Raw genomic sequence first — 6,000 nt, forward strand, 5'->3', positions numbered from 1 at the left:
AAGTTGCCCTTTGCTGTTCTGGGTTTTATTTTATGCTTGTTTAAGTCATATAGGTCTGGGTATCCATCATTTGTGAGTGCCACATTTGAGTTGTTATTGATCCTCACTAGCTTGCATTTGATTAATTTCTAAGTCAGTGAACACACCGTTCTGGTAAACAGTGTAATCATGTCCATACATATTGCACTGCTTGAATCATGATGCTTATGGAGCGTGGCCCTTGCATTGATAATTGTTCAGATATCTACAGACCTGCCTCAAAGGAGTATAATGTGTCCTCATGTCTTAAAAGCTTTTCACTTTCTAGTTTACATTTGATTATATTATCCTTCGCAAAAACACCATTGCATTTGCAAAGCGGCTATTGTCGGTCTGAACAAGTTCACTTATTTAAATATAGAAGAGCTGAACTGCCCATTACTCTGTAAAAGTGGATGAAGAGCAGTCGTGTACCTCTCTGACCTTGACAGAAAATAATCACTACCCCCAACTTTACTTGTACATTTCGCAAACTGTTAATCGAATGGGAATTCCACTTGTGCCACTCTAGAAAACAGTAAACCTTCTGATGAGACCTTGGCAGTAGAGATGTTGACTTCATAGTGACTGAACGATTTGTCCCCTGTACGGATTCAGAAAGCTGCAAAATAACGGCAAACAATGAGGTTTGAAGTTTGCCGTCTTAAAAAGATGCCAGTAGACACAATCTATGGTGTAGTTTGTTTGGCCTTCTTCACTTGCATTGACTCCTCTTCGGTCCTCATGCTGACTGTTCCCTGAACCAGCTACCAAATGTAAATAACATTTTTAATCATCTCTAAAACCTTTTTACTTGCTCAATGTGTCATGAAATAACGAGGGACCACGCCACACCTGGCCACCATTTGTAAGACAATTGTTTTTTACTTTTGAGCCTTTGAAAATGTGGGGGACTGTGTCGGCTACAAATAGTTGTAATTCCTAAACGATTTAATCCAATATTTTTGTTATATCCAATAACATAAAACTGAAAGTCGACATCTTAACTGCGTCATTTCAAATCCTTGTAAAGTCGTGTTGAGAGGAAAATAAGAACAATTGCGTGACAGTCCAAATACGTATGAAGCCGACTGTACATGCAGAGCAACACAATGACATCAATGCAACACATCAGCCAGCAGTTTACAGACAAAGGGTAACAATAGATGAGAAACATCAAAGGCGTTTTGGGGAGTCTTTCTTTCAGTAAACTGGTTTTTGAATGCAACATTTCATCAGTCAATTTCAGTAACTTAGCAACTATTTCTGTGATAAATCGAGAGGAAGGAGATCTTTTGTTTGTGTCACTTGGATGCAAGTTTCTTACCGGAGAATGATTTGACAGCTTGGACAAATAATAGCACATGTTTATTAATACCTATAATTAACACTAAAACACTGGATCAATTATCACTGTGCACTTTGACTCTTTAATCTGTTGACTGTTTCAATACACTTCATTATTACCTTGTATATACTTTTAATTCAGATGTATATTCAATATTAATATTGTATTTTTTGTATATTTTTCTCACTGTTTATTCATACTTTTTATTTTAATTTTTATTAATGCTCACTACTGGGCACCTGCTGCAATTTCTCTACTGAGGGACCATCGTAACTTTTTTTTAGCAATTAAATATATCTCTTGTTCTGCCTGTTTTGTGATATACAGGACTGTCTCAGAAAATTAGAATATTGTGATAAAGTTCTTTATTTTCTGTAATGCAATTAAAAAAACAAAAATGTCATGCATTCTGGATTCATTACAAATCAACTGAAATATTGCAAGCCTTTTATTCTTTTAATATTGCTGATTATGGCTTACAGCTTAAGAAAACTCTAAAATCCTATCTCATAAAATTTGAATATTTCCTCAGACCAAGTTAAAAAAAAGATTTATAACAGCTGAGTGTTTGTCAAGGCTCAGGAAACCCTTGCAGGTGTTTCGAGTTAATTAGACAATTCAAGTGATTTGTTTAATACCCTACTAGTATACTTTTTCATGATATTCTAATATTTAGAGATAGGATATTTGAGTTTTCTTAAGCTGTAAGCCATAATCAGCAATATTAAAAGAATAAAAGGCTTGCAATATTTCAGTTGATTTGTAATGAATCCAGAATGCATGACATTTTTGTTTCTTTAATTGCATTACAGAAAATAAAGAACTTCATCACAATATTCTAATTTTCTGAGACAGTCCTGTACATGCCTTAAAGGTGCCTAATAGTTCTAGACTGAAATAATATCGGCATTATAATTATTATAACTTTTTTAGTTGCCTATTTTTTGGTGCCCCTTCAGGACTTGGTGCCTTACGCACAGCGCGTAGTACCCGTTATGGGAGCAGCGGCACTGCCTCTACAACCACTTTCTCCTCCGGGACACTTTATGTTGATTAATGGACTTTTTTTTGTTTAAATGAATCCCGTGAGTTTCCCTTTTATTTCAAAACCTTCCGATTGTGCCTGTTTTTCTAACTCTCTTGCACTGAAAGAAAAGAAGTCAGAAAGGAGAAGCTGAATATGTAAAACAGACAAAAAGGGCGATAAAAGGTTGTTCAATGACTCCGCCACCTCCTCTTACCCAATTGTTACATTAAAAGACAGGATGGAAAAATGGAGAGTGCCCCAGAGAGCCGTGTAAATACAAGCATGAGTTTTTAATGCAGCGCAGGGCAATGCCATTGACCTTCCTCCTGGTAAAAGCTTCCTACGAGAACACCAAGCGCTCTTATTATCCAATCCTACTATTTTAAAATCCATGAGGAGAACATTGCATTTTCTGCCTAGAACATAGATGGGAACTGAGTGGAAATAGTGTCTTCCAACTTATTATATTTTGTGATTTCTGACCTATTTAAATGTTACAGCATGTCCACAGGACCATTTTTGTCTGAATAGACAGAAAAATATAGAAGATAAACTAACAACTTATGGCTGTAGAGGGATATTAAACCAATAATACATTGAACTTGACTGTTTAACTAAATCATTCATCATCTGGATTATTTTGCTTGCTGGTTGAAGGATGGTAGAAGTTTTTTTATTAAAACCGAACATCTTATGTGTAGAAAGTTAGAAAGGATACATTTATTTTCATTTTGATTACCTAAACTAATCTTTTGTTCATCAGTCTTTAGTGTTCTTTGTTTATTATTTTGCATGTTTTATTTTTAGCGGTGATTTTCCTGGACATGTGGGGGAGTATGATGCATTTGGTTCACCTCATATACAATGTTGAGTCATTAAATACATAAATTGTGTTCTGGTGTGCACTATAATTGACATTCATAAAAGGACTATTAATTTAATAAACAAATAACTGAAATGCTTTCAGAACTAAATACATCATTCCTGAAGAAAATATATGAATATCATCGTAAAAAAGACAATAATTAAGCAATATTTGACTTAACTTTTGACTTTCTCTAAAATGTGCTGTCAGATTTTGCGTCAAAAGTGTCAGGAAGTTGTCATCGTCCCACCCCGACACATGTGGCATCACTGGAAAGCCCCGGATGTCCTCTTGAGAGTACAACAGGACTTGATAGGAGAACTCAAATAAGTCAAAAAAAAGATGAAAAACCCAAATGTCCACCACCGAGGGCTGGCTCTGAGGAGGATACTCCAATGACGATCGCTCATTTACTAAATCAGGCTGTTTTAGGAACTTGACAACTTCTCTTCTAAAATGACTTTGTATGTTATTGGAATCAAAACTCAAGCTGAATATTGGATAAAGCTTTTAATTATCAAGCTCTGGAAAATAAATGAATCACCTAGTTGGTCTGGTTTTGAAGAAACAGACGTAGCACATGAGGACTGTCAGAACGTATTGTCCCACAGAGGAGCAATGTGGATCAACTCAAAGAGAGATCAGTGATGATATTTATTTTCATATATGATATACGCGCTAACATCGCCTTTTTTTTTTTAGGAGTGGCTGCTAATGCTTTTTTGGGGGAGTGGGTTGGCTTAATGTTGTCCTGAAAGTAAGAAATTGGACTCACCTCGATCAGAGCCGGCTCGTCCTTCAATCAGATGATCGGCGGTTTGACCCCCGGCTCCGCTAGTCATGTCGGTGTGTCATTGAGCAAGGCACTTAACGGTGTGTGTGAATGGGTATGAAGGGTGAGCTCCTGTCATCAGTGTATGAATGGGGGAATGATGACAGTAGACAGCAGAGAAGAAAAGCACTTTACAAGTTAACCTTTTGAAAAACACTCCATTTGTGAGGTTAATAACATGCCCAAACTAAAAAGAGTATAGCTCTGCTACCACAAAGGCTATTTGAATAATGTTGGTGGTATAATAAAGGCAACACATGTGAGCTTTTGTTCAGATGTGTAAATATTTGTATATATATATATTACTGGTTAAGAGTAACTAAAGATGAAACACAGCAAAAATAGAAGTTTCAGGTTGCCTCGGAAAAAAAAACACTTTCAGGATGATTATCTCTTGGAAGGATGCAGAGCAAAGGTATAAATTATAACCCAGATAATAGCACACTATGTGAACAGTCTCTCTGTGAAGCAGAAACATACATACAGAGTTTTTAGTAAAGAGAAGTTAGACAAGTTCTCTAAAATGTGCATTTTGGCACATTTGAGCACCATCTGTGCCATTTGAATTTTCTTATGTACCAAACCATATATTTAACTTGTATATTACTTATGGTGTTCAATACATCCAAATACATTCAGTATGTGGCTTTACAACAGTAAACCAAAGATAAGAGAGCGATAAAACAAAGAGGTGCTGTGCGCATGTTTTCTCTGCGTAATGATCATTTTCTGTCTCTCCTGAGACGTTATGCAGATATAGGGCGGGTTTAAAAAAACGACATGTCTCTGGAATAATGTTTAAGTTTGTTTCATCTTCAAACAAATTCTTAAAATATCTTCAATTTGAATTGATTTGAATTAATAATTGTAAGAATCATTGTGACCAACAGTGAAAATAATTCCATTTGTCACAGAAAAAGGAAGTGAGAAATGCTTGTGTTAGTTTAGGATTTTGGTTTTATACTCAAGCCTTATGTTGAACTACGATACATGATCTATTATTACAATGATATTTAGCACTTTGCAGGGGTTTACTTGAGATGTTTAGTTAATTTGTTCTCCTGTTTCTCCTCTGTGTCTCCTGTCTCCTGTGTTCTGTGTCTCCTCTATGGCTCCTCTGTTTCCTGCCCTCAGCCACTCCTCTGTCTCCTTGATTGGTTAATTGCCTTCACCTGCCCTCAGCCACTCCCGTCTCCCTGATTGCATCATGCCGTACACCTGTGTTTTTCCCCCTATATATTGTGCCAGTCTTTTATCTTGTCTCCTGTCGGTTTGTTGTCTTTATCTCAGTCTCTTTGTGTCTCTGTTTCGATGTCTCACTCTTTATTCCCATGGTGATTCCTAGTTTTTTTTGTAGCTGCTTTCGAGCCAGAGTTTTTATGTTTTACTTTTTCCCCAAGTAAAGTGTTTTTTGTTTCACTCAAACCTGGAGTCCAGCCGGTCTCTCTGCACCTGAGCCTCACCCCGTGACAAACCCGTGACAGTATGCTTTCAATGCATTGAAGTCTCTTTGATACTTATATCCTCACAATCCTGTCAAAATACAATCAGACCATGAGACTTCATGCTACAAAGAAAACTGTTGGTGCTTTGTGTCTGTAGTTAAATAGGGTGTGCCTTCACGTTTCCAGCTGTGACTTTATTTGTTGTAACATTTAAAATGAAATGGATCAAAACATTTTGAGCTGACCATTCAAACTAATGCATCTCATTTTCTTCTGTGAAGCAACGGTCCTGAGAGATTAATGCAAATTAAAAACTGATATGAGAAATGAGTGGAGAAGGGGGTAACTTCACTTTCTATGCAGCCACTTGATCGTGCATAACTCTGGGAATATTGCATATATTGTGTAAAGTTATTGCAGTTGCATATGAAAACCAGTTGGATCAGTTTTGTTTCAGGGATCCTG

The sequence above is a fragment of the Pseudoliparis swirei genome, chromosome 2 (genome assembly GCF_029220125.1).
Source record: "Pseudoliparis swirei isolate HS2019 ecotype Mariana Trench chromosome 2, NWPU_hadal_v1, whole genome shotgun sequence".
NCBI classification, from domain to species: Eukaryota; Metazoa; Chordata; class Actinopteri; order Perciformes; family Liparidae; genus Pseudoliparis; species Pseudoliparis swirei.